Raw genomic sequence first — 25,568 nt, 5'->3', positions numbered from 1 at the left:
AGTCACAATGTTGGGGACCACAGGGGGAGCCTGAAGGACTCCGTGGTCCCTGCCGACACCCCACCTCCTGTGGATGCTGGTGTTGCTGTCATGGAGAGAAATGTTTCCTCTGTTTTCCTGCTTTCATCTCTGTGGGCAGGGAAACAAAGGAAACATCCACTTGCAGCAAGCAGAGTGTCTGCTGTGACTTTCCGCTAAGTCACAGCAAACAGCTATGGCTGTGTGAGTGGCTGTGAGAGTGTCTGCATGGGTGAATGAGTGGGTGTGTCAGTTGCTGTATGTGTGAGGTACTAGCTTTGTCAGTGACTACATGGCTAAGAGTGTGTGTGCATCTGAGTGGTTGTGTGGATGAGTGAGTGAGAGTGTCAGTGGCTGTGTGGGTCTGTAAATGGGTATTTGAGTGGTTGTATAGATGTATGATTGGGTGTGAGAGTGATTGTATGGGTCTGTAAGTGCGTGTGTTAGTACCTGTAAGGGTCTCCGAATAGATGAGTGAGTGCTGTATGGGTGAGTGAGTAGTTGTGTCAGTGGCTGTGTGAGTGAGTTAGTGGGTGTGTCAGTACTTGTATGAGTGTGAGAATTAGTACTTGAATATTTGTGTGTGAGTGTATGTATGTCCGCTTGTATTGGGGTGCGAATTAATGTGTGAGTGGTTGTGTCGATGATGTCATTATGTCATTTGAGACATCATCAGTGATGTTACTGACCATGCCATGAGTGATGTAATATGTGAGGACATAAGCCGTGCTTTACCGAGCACAAGCTATTCACCATTAAAAAGAAAGATGTTGTTTTCCAAACAGTGCCTCATCATTTCAATTATCAAATTGGTGTGGTCTAAAAATCTAATGGGTCTAGCTCTCAAAAAGTGCTCACAAGCAGCTAGCACCAATTTATGGTCTGTAATAGTGTATAGAGAGCTATCATCTAGAGTCATAAGCAAAAAACTTGGTTCCCATGGAATGCCATTGATTTTACCCGGAAAATCTTTAGTGTCTCTCACATATGAAGGCAGATTCTGTACAAAGTCTCTCAGTATCTCATCAACATATTTAGACACATTTTCTGTAGCACACTGTCTCGAAGAAACTATAGGTCTTGGGCTTGATTGATGAACTGACTCAGTTGTCTTCGATCAGTTGCAGATTACTGTATTTACATGTTCAAAAGATAGACTTATGGATAGTCTACAATGGGTTCACTTTAAGTATGATTAATATAACATATATTGAAGCAGTATGTTGAACTACGCGATTGATTATGGATGTGTCCTGAAAAAATTAAGATACTCACTATGCTATCAGACTTCCCCAGTGGTAATTTTTTATGTGCTCATAAGAGGAACTATAGAACATCTACGAGTGTATACATTGTTTTTTAATATAAACTCACTTATGTACATTTGTATACATACCTTTCCAGGATTTACCATTCAAATATGGACGATGATGCACGGTGAACTGGGCATACGGGCCATGTGATCAAGGCTGCAGAGTCAGCCAAACCGTGTCATGTTTGAAGTAAAAATCCCTGTTATTATCTCCCTGAGCGAGTGTACTTTTCTTCTTTAGATTTGATATTACTGCCAGTGGTGTACCCTCGAAGTACTATTTGTATATATATATATATATATATATATATATATATATATATATATATATATATATATATTTCTTGCATTATTTGTATCGGGGTTATTCACTTTGGTATGCTAAGAAGAAACTGTGAAAGCATGTCTCTGCTGTTGTGTTAGTAATGCTATACAGTGAGGGAGGAGGCAGTATTTACTAGAAAATGCCAAGTAATTAAATCAAATCTTTTCACAGTATAAGGAAGCTTGCCATTTATATGTACGAGACTCAATGAAGAATTCCAGGCCTGACCAAATTGACCAATAGTTACTTGCACTCCAAGATATACCAATTCACATGTACAAAAGAATAAATATACGTGACGTATGCCTACAGCTCACAACAACCTCTTCAAATCTGACTACATTTTAATATTTTGAAACATACATATCTACGAATATAACTAACGCAAGTCACTCCCTAAAGGATACAATTCTTTGCAGAAAGAAAATCAAGATCTGGAAAATGATGATCACATAATATATTTATTGGTAAAAAAAAAACATCTATAATGTTTTATTTAAAATACTATTTGGAAATAGTCACAGAAATTGTCTGATAAATTATGGTTTGAAACAATTTGAACTCACTTTAAAGCAGCGTAAATAAAAGCTAACGATGTCCTAATGTGATACTTTGGTTAACTTTTTAATTATTTACTGATACAACTATGTTGTGCTCAATTGTTAATCAGGATACTTTGACGATATATATTATTCAATATGAAAGCAAGCATTTCTTTGTATATTCCTAGGAGAATGCTAGCATGAACCTAACTGTGAAATCCCTTCCCACACAGTTACATGTTGGATACAATGTGTTCCATGTTGTGTGATTGTTTACTGGTGACAGTTGTTGCGATGTTCGTGCTTAGTGACACTGGCACTTGGTCTATTGTTGTGTCACTGAGTTCGAACATAGCAACTGGGGAGAGGGATTCGAGGATCGGGAAAATGGTTGAGCGAAGAGTGCTGTACAGACGGCTTCGCTGTGTCGGGGTCGTTCAGAATGAAATAAAGTTTAACATTGAATTTCCCTGGATTATGCTTTCATAACAATTTTGGCGACGAGCGACCCCGGCCACGGACCTACGCGTCTTCAAATTTGTGGTGCTGAGAGAGGACATTCATCGGTGTGTCTGGCTGACAGCTACTTTCGGCGATGGTTCTTCTGACTGACATCTGCCTCCATCAACGGTGAGCGGAGTGTTCGCAGTGGGATGCTTTGAATTTCTTAGCATTTCTCCACCGTCTGGCAGCATACGCGTTTGTACTCACGCTACTTTCTACTCAAGTGACTGGGAGCTTTCGGCTCACTGCTGTGTGGCACGCGCATTCCTTCAGGCGCGCAAGTATTTTAACTGGAAAGCATTCTCTCGCGCGTATTCATACGAGCGTTTCAGATTTCAGCATGCGCATATTCTTTTGCGCGTTGCAGTTTATTTTTTTCGTTCTGTTGTTGCAATTCAAGATTCTACAATCGCTCACGCGTATGCAAGTTAGTCAGTGCTCTACTCCGTCATGGCTCTGGAAGTTCAAGTGTACAACTCACATGGACATCAGATTTCAGCACGCTTTAAGTTGTGATCAAGCAATTAAACCTTTGCTTTCAACACGAGCACAGTTCTACGTGTCTGTAGTTTTGTTAAAGAGAAATTATATACTGCACAGTAGTTTCTGATAACAAACAACGCTTTTATTAAATAATAAACTATGGCTTCTGGAAACATTTGGAATATTTCTGCACCTGAGCCTTTTATGCCTAAGAATGGAGAACCTACTTTGAAATGGGAAGAGTGGAGAGAATATTTTGAGAATTAGATTTCTACATTTGAGGATGAAGAGGAGCTTACACCGGAGAAGAAAAAGAAAATGTTGTTGAATTGCTTGGGTGCAAAAGGCTTATAAACGCATCACAGTATACATAAAAAATCTAGACCACCAGATCAAGGAGAACATGGTATAGTTTTGGATCCCAGTAGTGCAACCCCAGTATCTGTTGTCCAGCCATAGGCAGAATTTATAGAAAGAATTGCAAAAAAATTCCCTAAAGTTTTTTGGGTGACATTGGGAAATGTAATTGTTTCCAACACAAGATACAGTTAAAAGCGAATGCTACCCCGTGTATTCATAAGGTCAGATGTATCCAAGTCTCTGTAAGGAAACAGGTAGAGGAGGAGTTACATAAGTTACATAAGGATGGCATTTTCGAGCCTGTGGAGTCTTCAGAGTTGGTTTCACCCTTGGTGGTTAAGAAAAAGAATGGAAAATTTAAATTATGTGTTGACCTTAGGGACCTCAACATTGTGGTGGATCAATTTCCTTTATCCAGGATTAATGAAATGTTAACTAGAACTAAGGGTATTAAGTGGTTCTCTAGCATAGATCTGAAAGCTGCTTATCACCAGATCCCTTTGCATGCAGAAAGTAGGAGTTTGACAACGTTCATCACACCATTTGGCTGTTTTAGATTCAAGAGAGTACCTTTCGGTTTGGCTTCTGCAGCAGAAATGTTTCAACGGTTGATGCGCAAGGGGTTGTCAGGCATGAGAAACGTGCTGATTTTTCAGGACGACATTTTGGTAATGGGAAAGATAAGGAGGAACATAACTTAGTTCTTGATGATGTCTTGCAAAGACTAATTCAGCATGGCCTTTCAGCTGAACTTAGCAAATGCAAGTTTGCTGAAAATAAAATTAACTATTTAGGTCACGAGATCTCGGATGTAGGGATCAAACCCAAATCAGAATTGGTTGAAGCAGTGAGGAAAGCACCAAGGCCTCAGTCTAAAGATGATGTGCAAGCTTTTTTAGGGCTGGCCGACTTTTATGCCAAATTTGTACACAATTTTTCTAGAAAAACGTTTGCTTTGCGACAACTTCTTAAAACCAGCATCACATTTGTATGGAATGAACAATGTGATTATGCTTTTGAAGAGATCAAAAATGAGACTGCTAGTGCTCCACCATTGCATGGTTTTGATCTCATGTTGGAAAGCATTGTTACCACAGATGTCAGTTCCAAGGGTATTGGTGCGACTCTATCTCAAATTGACAGTTGGGGTGTTGAGAGAATAATAGCTTTTGCCTCACGTTCAATTACTCCCACAGAAGAAAGATATTCTGTGATTGAACATGAAACATAAGCTTGTGTATGGGGATTGGAGCACTATAGACACTACATTTGGGGTTACCACGTACTGTTGAGAAGTGATCATAAACCTCTTACAAAAGTGTTGTCAACGAAGGGCTTAATTACAGCTTCACCTCACCTAGCTTGCATGTCTGTTAGACTTTTGTATTTTAATTACAGCATACAATATGTTCCTGGTGTCAAAAATGCGGTTGCAGATTTTTTAAGCAGAATGCCATTACCTGCGCAGGGTTGTGTGGATGTTGATCTTGACTCGTTTACTGGTGCTAATATTATGGCTGATTTACCTGGCATTTCTAAGGAGGAGTGGGAACAAGCACTAATTCAGGATGACTTACTGACTGTAATTAGTGAATATATTAGGAAAGGATGGCCTAAAAAGCACATGTTAGATCAGAGGATTCGTGTTTTTTGGGAGTTGAGACATGAACTTTCTTTAGAGGGTAATTTAGTATTGAGGAATGGCAGAGTTATTGCCCCAATTTGTTTAAGACAGAGAATTGTTGATTTATGTCATGAAGGACATTTAGGCATTGGGAAGACCAAAAACAAGGTAAAATGTGCTTATTGGTGACCTGGGTTGGAATCAGATATTGAAAAGAAAGTTAGGGACTGTCAAGGTTGTGTTAGTTCTGATAAATCCAAGGTAACGTTAAAACTGCCTTGTACCCTTTGATGTGTCCAGATGGACCTTGGGTATTGATATTGCTGTATGAAGACAAACAAAAGATTTTACTGGTGTTAGTTGACCATTTTACTAAATGGCCTGAAGTGGGGATTGTTAACAAAGCAGATGTTGACTCTATAATTTGTTTTTGGACAAAGTGTTTTTGAGAGAAGATTTACCTAAATGCATCGTGAGCGATAATGGTCCACAATTTGTTTCACATACATTTAAGGAGTTTTTGGAAAGAAATTGTGTTTTGCATAATACCACTTCTTTATATCACCCGGCGGGTAATGGCGCAGTTGAGAGATTTAATAGAGTGATTAAGGGTGTCATTCAGTTGGCCAACAACAGTAATTGGGATTGGAAAAGTGAATTAATGAGGAATTTGTAGTCTTACAGAACAACGCCTTGTGATTCCACTGGATTTTCCCCTTTTGAATTAATGAGAGGTAGAATTCCAGTGGGGAAAGATAACGTTGGATGGTTGACTGGAGATAAAAAGGCTAATTGGACTCTTAGACAAGTTATACGGAATATTAAGTGTTCTCTAGAACGAGGTAAACAGTATTTTGATGCAAAACACAAATGTAAAGAACAGAACATCAAAGTTGGTGATCTGGTGAAAGTTAAGAAACCAGGTTTCATTAGGAAAGGTTGCAATTGATTTTCAGATCCTCTTAGGGTTGAAAAGATTTACTGTAATTCAGCTCTGTTGAGTGATGGGAAAGTTTGGCATTTTTCGTCTTTGTCTGTTTGCAGCAATGTGGGTTCTGTTCCAGCAGAGAAGAAAAAGGAGGAAGTCAATGCGGTACACAAAGAATGCAAGTTCGACTGGCTGATGGACTGGAAGAAGACTAATCATTTTGATTCTGGACATTTGACTAATGAACAGTCAGTCACGAATAGTCAGACAGAGAACTTTGCTAAGAAAACTAACAGATGTGGATGTTTGTTCAAGAAACCAAGCAGATTTCAAGATTATGTTTGCAATGTGATATGAGTTTATTTTGTTCTTGATTTAGTTTTTGGTTATATGTTGAGTTGGTTGAAATGCATATATGCACTTGTTTAAATTCATATATGCTCTGGTTAAAATTGTTTTTTTTTGTTAAGGGGAAGATGTGTTGCGATGCTCGTGCTTAGTGATACTGGCACTTGGGCTATTGTTGTGTCACTGAGTTTGAGCATAGCAACTGGGGAGGGGGATTCAAGGATAGGGAGAACGGCTGAGCGAAGAGTGCTGTACGGACGGCTTCGCTGTGTCAAGGTCATTCAGCATTAAATAAGGTTTACCATTGAACGTACCTGGATTACGCTTTCATAACAACAGTGTGTTTGTGTGAGAGAGACCATGTGTATCTGTAAGCATGTGCATGACAGTGAATTCAGTGAGATTCGTGGGCAGGTAATGAGCGAGAATGTGTGTCAGTAAGTGATTAGGTGTAAGTCAGAATGAATAAGGATGACTGAGTGAGAGTAAGACTGAATTTAAGTCAGAAAGAGTGGCTGAGTAGGAATGAACAAGAATGAGGATGAGAATGAGTTAGTGGCAGTGAGTGAATATAATCATATGTGACAATGAGTGAGTCAAAGTGAGTGAGAAAAAGTGAGAATGAGTCATACTAACAGTGAATGCAAGTGACTGAAAGAGTATGATTAACAGTAAGAATGAGTGAATACCAGAGTAAAAGAGAATCATAAAGTGAGTGAGAATTGTAATTGAGGGAATGATGGGCTACCCATAGCAAAATGCTGGCACTTGCATACTAGAGCAAAATTTGTGACCTAAGGGTCACTTATGGTATAAACAGCAATATTGGTGAAATAATGGCTCTAAACATGTATGTAATTTTTTGGCAGAAGGGGGGAACTCATGAAAAAGGCTGTCCCTAGCACAGTTGAAGTAATTTTTTTGACAAATGGGGAAACACATGGCACATTGTAAAATAAACTGGGCCAACTTCTGTTGAGAAGCACGTCTCATTGGATTGGCATATCATGAAAGGACCTATTCAGAACCTATGGTGTTTTAGGAAATCAATGTAAAATTTGTGTTTTATAGTTCACTACTTGACCCCATGCTTTTCCACATTTTGTCAGTAGCACTCCCCAGAAAATGCATAGAAGAGTATGGCAAGTATTGGGCCCACTGCTATCAGAGATCATATCAGCACCCTAATATCTAAAACAGACATGTGTCTGTTTTGTTTTAATAATTATGTGGTCTAAGGAACTCCAGTAACGTCTACTATTGTAGTGTCATGAAGGTTAAGGTCATTCAACATCACTTCCTGGGAAGGGCCTGGGTCAAAGGTCATATGATAGCACTTACTGTGATGTCATTGAGGTCAGAGGGTATATGAGGTCACTTCAGCTACTCCTTGCATTCTGGTGAATGACCTCAATGCCTTCACCAAAGCTCTTTATAAGTGCTTTTAAAAATAATTTTTGCTCAAGACAAAAGCGATAGAGGTTTTCTTAATACTCATTAATTCCAGAGACTCGATACAGCCTTATTACAATATTTATTAGCATTAGACTGCAACACAAACATATGTAGCATGGGTTTCTCACTCTAATCACTAGATCAGGAATGTGCGTTATAACTCTCTAAGGTGATTAAAATAATAAATAAACAGCCCTATCTAAGTCTTTACGATATGTTTCTAGGAAATGTTCAAAAAGAACACTGACATCTCTTATAAATGCCATTGGTTTTAATATAAGTTAAATGTATTCTTGATTTTAAATGTCATTGTGTGTGATGTGTCCAGTAGCAAGTAGTCCGCAGACCTCTGCCCTCAAAACACATTTAAAAAGGTAGTAACACAGATCCGCGAGCGAGCCGCCGACCAAGATGGCCACCTGATTACAGAGCTCCGCGCATCGTCGGACGAGTTTATACCGCCGGAGCCGTTTTCTTTCTTCCTTCTAATGTCGTTCCACTAAAAACAACTATGGGGTGTTTTGGTGAGCATTTTCATCATTTTTTGGGCTGCCTAGCATATTTCCTGACTCTTTAATTACGTTTTCTTACTTCTCCTCATGAATGCGGCCATTTTGACTAACTTTGCTCACCATTACATTATACTTTTTTGAATATTTGACTTTCTTTTTTGCGCAAGCCTGGTTATTTATTTTTTGCTGTTTCGTTAACATATTTTTGGAGTTCCTGTGTCACTTGCTTCCTTATTGAAGGCTTTTTTATTTTTAAATGGGCAAACTAAAGAAAACAAAATCTCTGTCGCATCAGTCCTCCTCAGCTGACAAACTTTCTCACTTTTTACAATTGGGCACTTCTGCTGCAGCGTCTTCTTCTTCCACATCAAAGATGTCTTCCTCATCTTCGCCTAAAGTTCCTCAGAATATTTCTACATCCACTCATAAGAGGGTCAAAGAGGACCCACCTTCACCAGTAAAATCTCCCTCGCCGATCTCTCTTGAACTTGTGCTTGACAAAATACGTGCATTGCGTCCTTTTATAAAAGAAACTAATTTTCGGATACAAAATCTTGATTCTAAATGGTCTCAAATGGAAGTGAGAGACTCTGCTTTGGAACAAAGAGTTAGCGAGGTGCAGAATGAAACACATAAATTTATTAGTTTGGAGAAGGAAGTGGCAACCTTGAAGACTCTTACAGAGGATTTGGAAAACAGAAATAGACGCAATAATCTTCGCCTTTATGAATTACCGGAGGGTCTTGAAGGGAGTGACCCAATTTAATTTTTTACCTCATTCTTTCCACAGTTGGTGGGTCTACCATCTTCTACAGTATTGAACATCCAAAGAGCGCACCGCATTGGTCATCATTCTCCGCATTCCTCCACATCTAAACCAAGAGGCGTGATTATTTTCTTTCTTGAATTTACTGACTTATTGAGAATTCTTAACGCTATGAAAGCCAAAAAACTAATTTCTTGGCAGGGAAGTATAATCTTAATTTCACAGGATGTATCCAAAGCTACAGCAGACAGGAGGAAAGAGTTTTTGGATCTTCGTCCACAGCTTCGTGATTTGGGAGCTCGTTTGGATTATTCCATCCGTGTTTGTTCAAAGTGACATATCAAAACAAGACCACTTCATTTACCTCTCCTGTAGTTCTTCGTGATTTTCTACGACTACACTCTACAAATTCTATGGAAACAGCTGGTCCTTCTACACGTTGACTATATACGTTTCTTAATTTATTATGCCCTTTCACTATTATTGCAATAGAATTGATGGTCCTTCATATGCAGTTTATACAGTATACTATATTGACGTGACTACAGACCCTTTTTTGTTAATGTATTGTTTTCTTTTCACAGGTTCCTGGTGTTCTGTAATCATTATTTTTGCTTGTAACCTTTGTCTGTTGATGCGTTCCGTTCCCTTGCTATGCCGTCTTCAGTCTGTGCTGTCACCACCCCTCCCCTATTATTCATTCATCTCAGGTATGTTTTTGCAGTCGTCTTTATTTGACAGGTACTGTCTCTTCTTTTTTTCTTGATTACTTTCCATCCTTTTTCCTGCTGTTTTCCCTTTACTCTTCTCTTCTTTAGTTTTTTCTGTTTTCTTTTCCCTTATATGTATTTTCAGTTATTTATGGTACTAGGCCTTTCGTGTATATATGTGGTTATGTGATGTGAATTCAGGGTTGTTTCTTGAAATGTCAAAGGTTTTATTAATCTAATCAAAAGGCAGAGAATTTTATCCCACTTATCTAAATATAATCCAGACTTGGTTCTTCTACAGGAGACCCATTTGACGGACTCTGAAGCTCTGAAACTTAAAAAAGGCTGGGTGGGCAATGTTTTTACTTCACCTTCGTCTACAAAGAAAAATGGTGTAATTGTGCTAAAAAATTATCAGTTAATGTTATTTCGCAAGACTCGGATTCTGATGGGAGGTGGCTCTTTGTGAGGCTCAGTATTAATGGGATTACAATGACTATTGGTAATATTTATGGTCCAAATAATTCAGATTATCTTTTCTGGCCCAATATTACTTACAATGTTTGCATTATAATTATGTTTTTCTTCTTATTGGAGTGGATTGCAATCAAATTCTTGATCCCTTTATAGATAGGCAATCTGTAATTACATTTTCTCCCCATAAAATTCATAAACAATTCAAGGCATTTTTCTCACAATGTAATTTAATTGACTCATGGAGAACTTGTAATCCTGATAATAGGGATTTTTCATTTTATTCTCCACCACATGGCTTCTTATCTAGACTTGACCATATTTTTGTTTCTAGATCATTATCCCAAAATCTTAATAACTCCTCCATTGAACATATGGTAAAATCTGATCACGCCCCAGCCATTACAGATTTTGACTTGCTCCCGGTGCATCCCAAGTCCATTAGGTGGCGATTTAATAATTCTTTATTACTTGACTCTAAATTTTCCACTTCCTTTGTTGCCTTTGCAGACAAATTTTTTCAATTTAATGAAGATTCTCACGTTTCTCCACAATTGTTATGGGATTCGTTTAAGGCTGCGGCTCGTGGTCATATAATAAATTTTGTCTCTAATAAAAATAAATCTTTCAATGCCCAGCATCAAGCACTGCTTCTCAAAATTAAATGCTTAGAACATCAGTATTATTCTTCCTCCTCCAATTTTAATATACTAGAACTTATTCAGGTAAAACTGCAATTTAACAAAATCTCAATGGATAATGCCTCCTCTTTTCTTCTACGTAGTAGTGCTTGTTATTATGGAGGTCGAAATAGAGCGGGGAAGCTTCTGGCTAATTATTTAAAAGTTCGACAGCAACGCCATAATGTGAAGTCTATAGTTTCGGATACTGGTGAGTACCTTTTTAAGGATGAAGATATTTTAGCTGAATTTGTTAATTATTACCAGACACTTTATACTCCTGAGTCAGTACCGACCCCCTTACAGATTGATGATTATTTAAAGAATATACCAAACCCTAATAAGACACTGGTTGATGCTACTTCACTTGAAGCAGATATTACTTCGTTAGAAATTTTTAAAGCCCTACAATCTCTAAAAAAAAGGGAAAAACACCTGATTCGGATGGATTTACAGTGGAACTTTGTTTTACATTTTTCTGATCTGTTACTTCCTAAACTTTTTCAACTTTTCCAATTCTTCATGGGTTCTGGTTTTACAGGGGGCATATTTCAGGAAGCTTCGATTTGCCTAATTCCAAAGGACGGTAAGGATCATACTTTCTGTAAAAATTTTAGACCAATCTCTCTTCTCAATACAGATTATTAAATCTTTGCTAAATTATTAGCCCTACGTCTTGATGCCCTTTTACCTGCGCTGGTAAGTAAGCAACAAACGTGTTTTGTCAAAGGTAGACTTGCTTCTGACAATTCTAGAACATTCTTTAATGTACTCAGCAAAGCTCCTGCTCTGTCGTATTCTTTAGTGGCAATTTTCATAGATGCTGAGAAAGCGTTCGACCGGTTAGACTGGTCTTTTCTATTAAAAGCTTTAGCCTGACATGTTTTAGGGCCTCATATGATTTCATTTATCTCTTTGCTTCATCAATCTCCAATGGCATTGATATTGGTAAATGGGAAATTGTCTAGATATTTTGTATTACGACGAGGTGTACGTCAAGGGTGTCTGCTCTCTCCACTCCTATTTATTCTAGCTCTCGAGCCATTTCTATCCAGTATTAGAAATAACATTAAAATTGAAGGTTTCCAGTATGGCGAGAACATTTTAAAATTAACGGCGTATGCAGATGATATACTTTTATATATCTCAAACCCTGATCTATCTCGACTTCGGGAAATTGAGGATTTTTCCTTGATTTCAGGTTATAAGATAAATTCGGATAAAACTGAAATCCTCCCTCTAACAAAATTTTGTTTTAAAGCATTGTTTGATATCACTGGTTTTCACTGGAATTCTTCCAAGATTAAATATTTAGGTATTTGCTTCACTTCATCCATTAAAAAGTCCATTGAAGTAAATATTTCGGAGGCTTTAGAGACAGTTGATAGATAGATTCTGGCTTGGAATCCCTTATTTTTATCTTGGTGGGGTCGTCTCGACTCCATTAAAATGATGATTTCTTGTAACATATTATATATCCTATCCATGATTCCGCTTCCTTTACCTGGTACCTTTTTTACACAATTGGACTCCAAATTGTCTAAATTCCTCTGGAACAATAAGAAATCTAGAATTTCTCTTAGTCATCTTCGCCATTCTAAACAGGAGGGAGGAGTCAATTTTCCTGATTTTAGATTGTATCACAAATCCTTTTGTTTACATCAAGCTTCTAGGTAAGTCTCCCTGTCAGACTCTAGGTTTCCTCCATTATGGTTGGATATTGAGTGTTCTTTTCTTTTGGCTTTTTCCCCTAGTGAAGTGGTATCCTTTTCCTATAATATTTCACTTATTTCCTCTCTGCTTCTTAAACATACTTGTTCTCTTCTGCGTTCTCACTATTTACCTCCAACGGTTTCTCATTCCTCTTTTCTGAATTCCCCTATTTGGCATAATTATCTTATCACTATTAATAAAAAACCCTTATTTTGGAAATCCTGGTGACAAAGAAATATAGTTTGGGTCGAGGATTTATTCTCCAATAATACTCCACTTTCTTTTTCACAATTCCAACTTCTATTTCATTGTCCCAATTCCTTTCTGCCTAAATATCTTCTTCTTATTAATATTATTCTTGATGTACTTTTATCCCTGCCTTCCCCTTCTTCTTCTTCGGAATTAGTCTTTTCTTTGTCCTCCTTTATTATCTCATATCCTAAGGCATCAAATATCTATAAACTTTTCAGTCTCCTGTTTTGACGCATCCTAAATGTAAAATTGAATCTCAATGGGAATTGGATTTGGAATGTACCTGGACTGTTTCCTTTTGGAATAAGGTGTGGCATCGATCTTATAAAATATCCAGATCAGCTTCTACCACACAGTCACTTTTCTTTCTTTATCACAGACTTTATTTTACTCCTTCTACTATAGCAAAATGTTCTGTATCCTCTACTCCAAGTTGCTAGTCCTGTGATAACCCAAAGGGAGATCTTATGCATATCCTTTTTGAATGTCCTCCTACTGTCTCTTTTTGGAGAAAAGATTGGCGTCAGCTTACCTGCATTTTTTATTTGCAATCCCAATTATCTCCGCTGGTGCTTTTTTTAGGTAGTCTCTCTGCTGACATTGTTTCAGATGATGATAATTTAAAATTGTTGGATCTCATGTTAGCTTTGGCCTTTCAACAAATTACTCTCAATTGGAAAAATTAATCCAATATTCCTATAAAGCTTGGTGGAATAATGTTTGTCACTACCATAGACTAGATATTGCTTTTACCTTTTTATGCTGCCCATCCATAAATAGAGATTTGTACTGGTCACCTTTGACTGATTATCTTAATGCTGTTGCTTGTAATTCTACTAATTGTACATTATCTGAGCATTCTAAGTCACCATGAATTCTTTATTTTCTCTGTTCTTGAGTGAATTTTAATTTAGCTTACATTTATGCTTTTTTGAATATTACTTTTTTCTTTTATTTAACTGTTGAAGATCCAATGCATTTTTCGCATTGTAAATGGTCTTGTTCCATTTTCATTGTTTCTTCCCCTTTTTATACTTTAAAATGTTAAACAGCTTTTACAATTCCTTTTAAAATTATATCATTATCATTATGACAGATATCTTGTATTGTTAGTATATAACCCATATGTATTTTGATTTTAATAAAGCTGATTTACCTTAAAAAAAAAAGAAAGGTAGCAACATTGGGTTGCTACTTTGATTGAACAATTAAACCATTACATGCTGTAATGACAATAATTATATTGATTAGGGATGAGCTCCATATTTGTGTGGAAACTATTGAAAGACAATTCCATTACAATCTTATTACGGTGATTTAAATACATTGTTTCTTTCCTTGACAAAGGATGATATTTGGGATTTCCAAGTGGTATGTTAAACGCAAATTCTCAACAAGTGGGAAGAAATGGAGGTTATCCCTTGGGCTGGCTTAAGATTTCTGTACTTTTGTAGAACACTACTCCTTCCAATAATATAATAGTTGTTTCGTTAAACAGAGTGTCTCAGGGTTATAAGAATGACATTATTTGCAGCTAATGAAAGGGAGTACAAACTTGAAGGGAATGTTGGTAAGAATGCCATATTCCCTAGTCGTCGTTTTGTTCGGAACGTTGACATCTTTAAATACTTTAGTACACTTAAGACCTATTAAAACAAGAGAGACTGTCATTATTACTTTGAATTTTGCTCTAAATTATTTAGAACAATATACGTAGTAGTGCAGCATAAAGATGAGTCCTGTTTTCAGATGCTTGCCATTTCTTAAGGCAGCTTTCCCAAGCACTCCAAAGGAGATAGGTCGACGATGCAGGGAATTATCTTTGCCTCCGACAAGGATAGCATCTTTTTCGTGGTATTCCATACTTAGCATTTCCTAAAAAAATATAAGTACAAAAAATAACACATTTTAATATTTCTTGTTATTGCTTGTATTCCTGTCAAAATGCTTCTCTATAAGACGTTTACAGTCTTTCACATAGTTAATTCTCAAGAGTGTCACAGCAAACTAAAAATATATAATTAAGCCCTATAGCCTACTGCTGAGAACAAAACCAGTTGTTAAAGTCCCAAAATCTGAGATCTTGGGCCAATAATAGCCCTTAACAACTATTAGGTCCCGAGGCAGAATAACTGTGAGGCTATTTGAACATTCTACCCACTGCAGGTAGAATATTGTAAATTATAAACGGAGAAACAAAAAAGACAGCAAAAGAAAACTTGGCATTATTGAGCATTTAGGCTCAGATTTATACTTTTTCACGGAAAACTGTGTTAGTGCAGTTTTGCTTGAAAAAGTATAGCGCCGGCTAGCGCCATTCAAAGATGCCGTCCGGGTGCCATGTTTATGGAATGGCGCCAGCCAGCGCTAATGCCCTGTTAGCATCCTTGTAAAGGACGCAAACAGGGTGGGGGATGCGTAGGGGAAACCAGAGCTTGTGCGCCAAATTATGGTGCTACACTATGTAGAGGCAAAAAAAACCTCTAAGCAGTGTAGCGCAATTTTCTGGCGCACAACCCCCATGGACATGGCTCCTGTCTTAGTAAATACAGGAGCCATGCCCACCACCCCAATGGCCATGCCCAGGGGACAAATGTCCCCTGGGCATGGCCATTGGGGCCTGCGCCATACAGGGGGCCCCAAGTCAGGGCCCCCAGGTGTGAAAAAAATAATATATATATATACTTTCCAGGACTTACCTGAGATGGGTCCCCCATCCTGTGGTGTCCCTCCCGTGTGGGTGGGGGTGGGTGGGGGTGCCCCTATGGCCAGGGAAAGGCACCTGTGGGCTCTTTCCATGGTCTCTGACCATGGAAATATGCCTACAGGTCCCCTAACGCCTGCCCATACCCAGGTATTAAATAACATTATTTAAGGCCCCCATCCCCTCCGTGCTGGATTTTAGCACGGGGATAAATATGGTGCTTAGGACATAATATCCTTTTCTGGACAGGCACGCCTACCTTGCATCACATTGATGCAAGGTAGGTTTTCACGTCCAGAAAACAACGTTAACTCCATTACTTTGGCGCAAGACGCATCTAGCGCAAAAGTATAAATATGGAGTTAGGTTTGCACTGAATTAGTGTCAAAAAATGATGCTAATTCAGCACAAACCGAGTATAAATTCGGGCCTTAGTGAGGTAGCCGCAAAATGGATGGGCCATACTGTTAGACTTTTCATCCTTGGCGTGGTCTCCCTTAACTTTTTGCCTCTGTTCCCCAGGTTGTTGATGTGTGCTGGACTCTGATTTTACTGTTTTTGTTACTCTGGGCACTTTACCACTGCTAACCAGTGCTAAAGTGCAAGGGCTCCTGTTTAAAATATGTACGTAATTGGTTCTCCATGATTTGCATATTTGTTTTACTGTTAAGTCCCTAGTAAAGTGCACTAGAGGTGCCCAGGGCCTGTAAATCAAATGTTACTAGTGGGCCTGCAGCACTGGTTGTGCCACCCACACAAGTAACCCTGTAATCATGTCTCAGACCTGCCACTGCAGTGTCTGTGTGTGTATTTTTACTCTGTAAATTCGACTTGGCAAGGGTACCCACTTGCCAGGCCTAAACCTTCCCTTTTCTTACATGTAAGGCACCCCTAAGGTAGGCCCTAGGTAGCCCCAAGGGCAGGGTGCAGTGTATGGTTAAGGTAGGACATATAGGTGGTCATTCTGACCCTGGCGGTCTTTGACCGCCAGGGCGGAGGACCGCGGGAGCACCGCCGACAGGCCGGCGGTGCTCCAATGGGGATTCCGACCGCGGCGGTAAAGCCGCGGTCGGACCGGCACCACTGGCGGGGTCCCGCCAGGGTACCGCGGCCCCATTGAATCCTCCGCGGCGGCGCAGCTTGCTGCACCGCCGCGGGGATTCCGACCCCCCCTACCGCCATCCAGATCCCGGCGGTCGGACCGCCGAGATCCGGATGGCGGTAGGGGGGGTCGCGGGGCCCCTGGGGGCCCCTGCAGTGCCCATGCCACTGGCATGGGCATTGCAGGGGCCCCCGTAAGAGGGCCCCTACATGTATTTCACTGTCTGCTGCGCAGACAGTGAAATACGCGACGGGTGCAACTGCACCCGTCGCACAGCTTCCACTCCGCCGGCTCGATTCCGAGCCGGCTTCATCGTGGAAGCCTCTTTCCCGCTGGGCTGGCTGGCGGTCTGAAGGCGACCGCCCGCCAGCCCAGCGGGAAAGTCAGAATTACCGCCGCGGTCTTTCGACCGCGGAACGGTAACCTGACGGCGGGACTTTGGCGGGCGGCCTCCGCCGCCCTCCAAGGTCAGAATGAGGGCCATAGTAATGTGGTTTAAATGTCCTGACAGTGAAATATTGTTAAATTCATTTTTCACTGTTGCAAGGACTGTCTCTCTCATAGGATAATATGGGGGCTACCTTTAAATATGATTAAAGCGTAGATTCCCCTAGAGAGTAGATGGACATGTGGAGTTTGGGGTCCCTGAACTCACAATTTAAAAATACATCTTTTAGTAAAGTTGATTTTGAGATTGTGCGTTTGAAAATGCCACTTTTAGAAAGTGAGCATTTTCTTGCCTTAAACCATTTTGTGACTCTGCCTTGTTTGTGGATTCCCTGTATGGGTCAGTTTGACAGTTGGGTTGTTTTTCACCTCGCACTAGACAGTGACACAAAGGGGGCTGGGGTGTAACCTGCATTTCCTGATTAGCCATCTCTGCTAGGAGGGAGGGGTGGAGTGGTCACTCTCATCTGAAAGGACTGTGCCTGCCTCTGACAATGCCGGCTCCAACCCCCTGCTGTGTGTCTGATGCCTTGCCTGGGCAAGGCAGGATTTCACAAGTAGGTGTGAGTCCCCTTTGAAGAAAGGTGACTTCAAAGACTAAAATGGGTATAAGAAGGGCACCCAAATCTACAGACTTTAGAAACACTTCTGGAACCAAGAGGAACCTCTGCCTGGAGAAGAGCTGATAGCTGAGGAAGAAGTGCTGCCCTGCCTGTGACTGTGCTTTGTGGAGCTTTCCTGCAGTGCTGCTTCTGCCAGAGTAAGAGGGCAAAGACTGGACTTTGTGTGCCTTCCATCTTGTGAAGAAATCTCCAAGGGCTTGAGTTAGAGCTTGCCTCCTGTTGTTTGAAGTCTCAGGGACAGCAAAGACTTCTCTCTGCCAGCACCTGGAGTCTCTGGGGAGACTCCTACCCGGCAAGTGGTGCCCTATCCAGTCCCTGGGCCCTTGAAAGGAAAGCTGGTGGAAATCCAAAGAAATCGACTTCGGACGACTCCGGACCGACGCCGCTGCTGAATCCGGTAACGCCGCCTGCACCTGACGCCGTGACCTTCGCTGGAACGCGACGCTCTTCGCAGGCCCGATGCCGCAGCAGCCCCGCTGAAGTCTGCGACTCCGTGGAAGTCGCCGCACCACGTCGTGACCGACGCCGCTCGAAGTGCACGGATTCAACGTTGCGCACAGACGCCGCGATTCCCGACTTCGCGCATCACCTTGTTTTCACTCTTCACCAGAGGTACTGTACTTGGGGGTCTACACGACTCAGTGTCCGGCGCCGCTGGTGTCGGCTTGTTGGGAATGACTCCGTCATGACGCCGTGTTAACATCTCATCGAAGCATTTTTGTTTCTAAGCGCTGTTTTTGAGTTTAATCTTTAAAAATTCATAACTTGACTTGTGTATGTCAGATTTTTGTCGTTTTGGTCTTGTTTTGTTTAGATAAATATTTCCTGTTTTTCTAAACTGGTGTTGTGTCATTTTGTAGTGTTTTCATTAAGTTACTGTGTGTGTTGGTACAAATACTTTACACCTAACGCTCTGAAGTTAAGCCTACTGTTCTGCCAAGCTACCAAGGGGGTAAGCAGGGGTTAGCTGAGGGTGATTCTCTTTTACCCTGACTAGAGTGAGGGTCCTTGCTTGAACAGGGGGTAACCTGACTGTCAACCAAAGACCCCATTTCTAACATTGGTGATCAGCGGTTGGGATTTGGACTTGTATTTGTACTTGACATACAGTAATTAAGTGTACACTACTGTTTGAGTTCAGACCCCTACTTGACCACATACTACTAGTCTGGTGATTTTTGTTTTTTCTATTTGGACTGTTTTTGCTCTTCATTCAGTTTCTTTTTTCGCTGATCCTGTGATTGACTTTTCTGGAACTTCATTTGGGAACTTGTTTCTGCATTTGTAACTTTGCACTCTTTTTACCTTTCATCATGTCTCTACTTGGAGATGCATTAGTTGGAGCTGACTTTGACCTTGAGAAATTGGAGAGTTATACCAAAGCTCAGTTGAAGCAGTTCTGTAAAAGTTTTGACTGTCCCATTAAGAGCTCATCCAGGAAGGAGGAGCTGCAAAAGGCTCTGAGGGCCTGGGTGACAGCCAAGAGCACTGAAGGGCACACAGAGGATGAGGGAGATGAGGAGGATGAGGAAGAGTGTTCAGTACACAATGGTATTGTGGGTGGGCCTGTTATGTCCAGGGAGAAGGTCTCCAGGGCAGGTAGCAGTGTCTCATCCAAGGGTCTGACACCTGAGGAGTTATAGGACAGACAGGCAGAAAGGGAGTACCAATTGGAGCAGAGGAGGCTAGCCCTTGAGGAGAGGAAGTTAGCAATGGCTCATGAGCTTAGCTTGAGAGAGATGGATCATAGAAGCAAGTCCAGTAGAGATGGTGGCAGCAATCCTACAGTGCAGCCTGAGAGAAGGGTACACATCCCAAAAGACCTTGTGAGGGATTATAAGAGGGAGGATGATATCTACTTGTGGTTCAAGGGTTATGAATTAGCTCTCCACATGAACCTGGTCCCTGAAGCTCATTGGGGGGCAGCCCTGTGGAAGCATTTTGAGGCAGAGGGGACACACTGACAGCCTTAGGGGATGCTCAGGATCTCACCTACCCTGTTTTGAAGGAGGCCTTACTCACCCGGTATGGTCTCACCCCTGGGCAGTACAAGGAGAAGTTTAGATGCTACAAGAGAAAGGAATCCCAAACCTGGTTGGAATGTGTTGATTCTTTTTGCAGGTCACTGGATGGTTGGGTGAAGGGCAGTAATGTAAACACATATGAGGGGCTTTACAATTTAGTTGCTTGGGAGCACTTGTACAGTTTATGTTTTCCAGAGCTGCGCCAGCACCTCATTGACAGCAAGCTGACTGACCCCAGGAAGCTTGTACAGGAAGCGGACCGCTGGAAGAGCACCAGGGTCCAAAAGAGGTATGGGGGAGACCACGCCAAGGGTGGGCAGGGTCCCTCTCAGAAGAAAGGGGGGAGTAAGGGCAAACAAGGGGAGTTCTCTAAAGGGCCCTAAACTGATTCCCAGGGTGAGGATTCCCAACCCCCCAGTGAAAAGAAGCCATGGTTGTCCAAAGGGAAACCAGTGGCAGGTGGTCCCCCACGTAAGTGCTATGCATGTGACCAGGTGGGTCATGTGAAGGGGGACCCCAAATGCCCCAAAAGTACACCGGCACCCACTGGTGCACCGTCCCAGGGTTTGGCCAGTGTAGCGCTTGGGGAGGAGTTGGTTTCAGGTGGGTGGGAACCAGCAGAAATGACCCTTTTCTCACTAGGGGACAGTGAGATGGTCCAGAGAAACCTAGTGCCTGATAACACTAAGAAGTACAGGCAATGGGTGACCATCAATGGACAGAGGGTGGAGGCTCTGAGAGACACAGGAGCCAGTGTGACTACAGTGAGGAGTCACCTGGTGTCTGAAGAGCAGATTGATCCCCGGGTACTTCACCAAGTAGTTGCGGTAGACAACTTTGAGCGCCTCTGCAGAGTGGCGCAGGTTCCCTTTGAATGGGGGGGGGGGTCTCAGGTTCCTGGAAAGTAGCTGTGAGTCCAACCATGCCTGTTGATTGTTTGCTAGGTAACGACCTGGAGGATTCCCCTTGGAAGGAGGTGGAACACAGGTCTCACTTGGAGATGTTGGGTCTGCCTGGGTGGGTATGCGTATCCACCCGGTCTATGGCAGCCAATCAGGGTAGTCAAGAGCCCCTGGAGCCTGAAACAGTGGCCCAGGGGACCGCCAAGAAGAGGAAGGGCAGGGGCGCGGGAAACCGGCCCGAGGTTCCCACGGTCCGGGAGGAGGCGGAGCCTGAGGGTGACGCCCCAGAACCTACAGGGGAGCAGGTGGCTGAACTGGGGGAGGTCCCTGAGCTGTCATAGTGGCAGCAGGAAGGGGGACCCACAAGGGAAGCATTCTGCACAGCGCAGATGGAGTGCCCTACTCTTGAGGGGCTGCGGCAGCAGGCTGCAGCCCAGGCGGCTGGCGAGGCGCCAGGTACTCACCTGATATATTGGGAGGATGGCCTCCTGTATAGTGAGCCTAAGGTTCCTGAGCCTGGGTCAGCTCGTATGCTGGTGGTACCCCAGTGCTTCAGGGCCTTCCTACTGGGTTTGGCTCATGCTGTGCCTTTGGCAGGACATCTAGGGCAGGACAAGACCTATAAGAGGCTTGTCTCCCACTTTTACTGGCCCTTGATGCACAAGCAGTCAGCTGCTTATTGTAGGTCTTTTCAGACTTGTCAGGCAAGTCGCAAGAGTGGGGGGGAATGCAAAGCTCCCCTCCAACCTTTACCTGTAGTCAGTACTCCCTTTGAAAGGGTAGGAATTGACATTGTGGGGCCTCTGGATCCCAAGACAGCCATGGGCAACAGGTTCATCCTGGTCTTGGTGGACCATGCCACTCGGTACCCAGAAGCCATTCCTCTAAGGACAGTCACTGCCCCCGTGGTGGGACGTGCCTTGATGGGAGTTTTTAACCGCATGGGGTTCCCCAAGGAAGTGGTATCCGATAGAGGTACAAACTTCATATCCACTTGTATGAAGTCTCTGTGGAAGGTGTGTGGGGTAACGTACAAGTTCACCACACCTTACCACCCCCAAAGTAATGGTGTGGTTGAGAGATTCAACCGCACCTTGAAAGGCATGATTCAGGGCCTGTCAGAGCCCTTGAGGTGTAAATGGGACGTCCTCTTGCCATGCCTTCTGTTCGCTTACAGGGAGGTGCCTCAAAAGGGACTTGGCTTTAGCCCCTTTGAGCTCATCTATGGCCACCCTGTGAGGGGACCGCTCAGTCTGGTGAAGGAGGCTTTGGAGAAAGCTCCTAGTAAACCACCCCAGGATGTATTTAGCTACATGCTGGCACTAAGAAACCAGACTGCCCGCTTCAGGAGTCTCGCTCAGGAGAACCTGGAAGCAAGCCAGGAGGATATGAAACGGTGGTACGACCAGAATGCCACTCTGGTTGAGTTTCAGCCTGGACAAAAAGTGTGGGTCATGGCACCAGTGGAGCCTAGGGCTCTCCAAGATAAGTGGACTGGGCCTTTTGAGGTGGTGGAAAGAAAGAGCGAGGTCACCTATCTGGTAGACGTGCAATCCCCCAGGAACCCTTTGCGGGTCCTACATGTCAACCGCCCCAAACCACACTTTGAGCGAACTGAGCTATCCATGCTCCTAGCGACAGATGATGGGGTGGAGGAAGAGAGTGAGCCTCTTCCTGACCTCCTGTCTGCAGGAGAGAAAGATGGGTCTGTGGAGGGAGTGATTCTCTCCCCCTCCCTGACTGGGGAACAGCAGAGGGACTGTCGCCACGTGTTGGGACAGTTCGCCTCCCTATTTTCCCTGATCCCAGGAGTCACACACCTGTGCACACATGATGTGGACACTGGGGACAGTACACCTGTTAAACATAAGGTTTACAGAGTGACTGACAGGGTCAGGGCTTGCATTAAGGAGGAAGTCTCCAAAATGTTAACCCTAGGGGTTATTGAGCACTCCAGCAGTCCCTGGGCCAGCCCAGTGGTATTGGTCCCAAAGGCTGCTGTTCCTGGTGCCACTCCAGAACTTAGTTTCTGTGTGGACTACCGGGGTCTCAATGTGGTCAGCAAGACTGACGCACACCCCATCCCCGAGCTGATGAGCTCATTGATCGGTTAGGAGCTGCCAAGTACCTCAGTACGTTTGATTTAACATCTGGGTACTGGCAGATTGCCTTAACTGAGGGGGCAAAGGAGAGGTCAGCATTCTCTACCCCAGATGGGCACTTCCACTTCAACGTTATGCCCTTTGGGATGAAGAATGCCCCTGCCACCTTTCAGAGGTTGGTCAACCAGGTGTTGGCAGGACTGGATGAGTTCAGTGCCGCCTACCTGGATGACATTGCTGTGTTTAGTTCCACATGGGAGGAACACCTGCAACACCTCTGGAGAGTGTTAGAGGCCCTGCAGAAGGCAGGCCTCACTATTAAGGCGAGCAAGTGCCAAATAGGGCAGGGTTCTGTGGTGTACTTAGGACACCAGGTGGGGAGTGGCCAGGTGGCACCCCTACAGCCTAAGATTGACACGATTCTGGCTTGGGAGCCTCCCAAGACCCAGACTGAAGTGAGAGCCTTTTTAGGTCTCACAGGATATTACAGGAGGTTTGTTAAGGGATATGGTACCATTGTTACCCCCTTAACTGAGTTGACTTCTAAGAAGCTACCCAAGAAAGTGATCTGGACAGAGGCTTGCCAGAGCGCTTTTGATGCCCTGAAGTCTGCCATGTGCACAGCACCTGTGCTGAAGGCACCTGACTACTCCAAGGAGTTTGTTGTGCAAACAGACGCCTCAGAGCATGGTATTGGAGCAGTACTCTCACAGCTTAATGAAGAGGGCCTAGATCAACCCGTAGCCTTCATTAGCAGGAGGTTACTACCCAGGGAACGTAGGTGGAGTGCCATAGAACATGAAGCGTTTGCTGTGGTCTGGGCACTGAAGAAGCTAAGACCCTACTTGTTTGGGACTCACTTCCGAGTTCAGACTGACCACAGGCCCCTCAGATGGTTAATGCAGATGAGGGGTGAGAATCCAAAACTGTTGAGGTGGTCCATTTCCCTACAGGAGATGGACTTTACGGTGGAACACCGTCCTGGTACAGAGCACGCCAATGCTGATGGTCTGTCCAGGTTCTTCCGCCTTAGTGATGAGAACTCCCATGAGGTTGGGTAGTTGCTCCCCACTTTTCGCTGGGGGGGACACATGTTAGACTTTTCATCCTTGGTGTGGTCTCCCTTACCTTTTTGCCTCTGTTCCCCAGGTTGTTGATGTGTGCTGGACTCTGATTTTACTGTTTTTGTTACTCTGGGCACTTTACCGCTGCTAACCAGTGCTAAAGTGCAAGGGCTCCTGTTTAAAATATGTACGTAATTGGTTCTCCATGATTGGCATATTTGTTTTACTGTTAAGTCCCTAGTAAAGTGCACTAGAGGTGCCCAGGGCCTGTAAATCAAATGTTACTAGTGGGCCTGCAGCACTGGTTGTGCCACCCACACAAGTAACCCTGTAATCATGTCTCAGACCTGCCACTGCAGTGTCTGTGTGTGTATTTTTACTCTGTAAATTCGACTTGGCAAGGGTACCCACTTGCCAGGCCTAAACCTTCTCTTTTCTTACATGTAAGGCACCCCTAAGGTAGGCCCTAGGTAGCCCCAAGGGCAGGGTGCAGTGTATGGTTAAGGTAGGACATATAGTAATGTGGTTTATATATCCTGACAGTGAAATATTGTTAAATTCGTTTTTCACTGTTGCAAGGACTGTCTCTCTCATAGCATAATATGGGTGCTACCTTTAAATATGATTAAAGCGTAGATTCCCCTAGAGAGTAGATGGACATGTGGAGTTTGGGGTCCCTGAACTCACAATTTAAAAATACATCTTTTAGTAAAGTTGATTTTGAGATTGTGCGTTTGAAAATGCCACTTTTAGAAAGTGAGCATTTTCTTGCTTAAACCATTTTGTGACTCTGCCTTGTTTGTGGATTCCCTGTCTGGGTCAGTTTGACAGTTGGGTTGTTTTTCACCTCACACTAGACAGTGACACAAAGGGGGCTGGGGTGTAACCTGCATTTCCTGATTAGCCATCTCTGCTAGGAGGGAGGGGTGGAGTGGTCACTCTCATCTGAAAGGACTGTGCCTGCCTCTGACAATGCCGGCTCCAACCCCCTGCTGTGTGTCTGATGCCTTGCCTGGGCAAGGCAGGATTTCACAAGTAGGTGTGAATCCCCTTTGAAGAAAGGTGACTTCAAAGACTAAAATGGGTATAAGAAGGGCATCCAAATCTACAGACTTTAGAAACACTTCTGGAACCAAGAGGAACCTCTGCCTGGAGAAGAGCTGATAGCTGAGGAAGAAGTGCTGCCCTGCCTGTGACTGTGCTTTGTGGAGCTTTCCTGCAGTGCTGCTTCTGCCAGAGTAAGAGGGCAAAGACTGGACTTTGTGTGCCTTCCATCTTGTGAAGAAATCTCCAAGGGCTTGAGTTAGAGCTTGCCTCCTGTTGTTTGAAGTCTCAGGGACAGCAAAGACTTCTCTCTGCCAGCACCTGGAGTCTCTGGGGAGACTCCTAGCTGGCAAGTGGTGCCCTATCCAGTCCCTGGGCCCTTGAAAGGAAAGCTGGTGGAAATCCAAAGAAATCGACTTCGGACGACTCCGGACCGACGCCGCTGCTGAATCCGGTAACGCCGCCTGCACCTGACGCCGTGACCTTTGCTGGAATGCGACGCTCTTCGCAGGCCCGATGCCGCAGCAGCCCCGCTGAAGTCTGCGACTCC

At 43.1% G+C, this 25,568-nt stretch overlaps 1 long non-coding RNA gene across 1 annotated transcript in view; it reads right to left on the bottom strand.

Moving 5' to 3' along the window:
- Window positions 1-13,963: 13,963 nt before the first annotated feature.
- LOC138296061 (uncharacterized) overlaps window positions 13,964-25,568 on the bottom strand; it is a 99,329-nt gene continuing 87,724 nt past the window's right edge. The window contains exon 3 of the long non-coding RNA XR_011203741.1: window positions 13,964-14,881. This is a non-coding gene — a long non-coding RNA (uncharacterized lncRNA). The remainder of the gene's footprint in view (window positions 14,882-25,568) is intronic.

The sequence above is a fragment of the Pleurodeles waltl genome, chromosome 5 (assembly GCF_031143425.1).
Source record: "Pleurodeles waltl isolate 20211129_DDA chromosome 5, aPleWal1.hap1.20221129, whole genome shotgun sequence".
In the NCBI taxonomy this organism is placed as follows: Eukaryota; Metazoa; Chordata; class Amphibia; order Caudata; family Salamandridae; genus Pleurodeles; species Pleurodeles waltl.
Note: the sequence above shows the minus strand (reverse complement) of the source record. Positions and strands in the feature narration are given on the sequence as shown.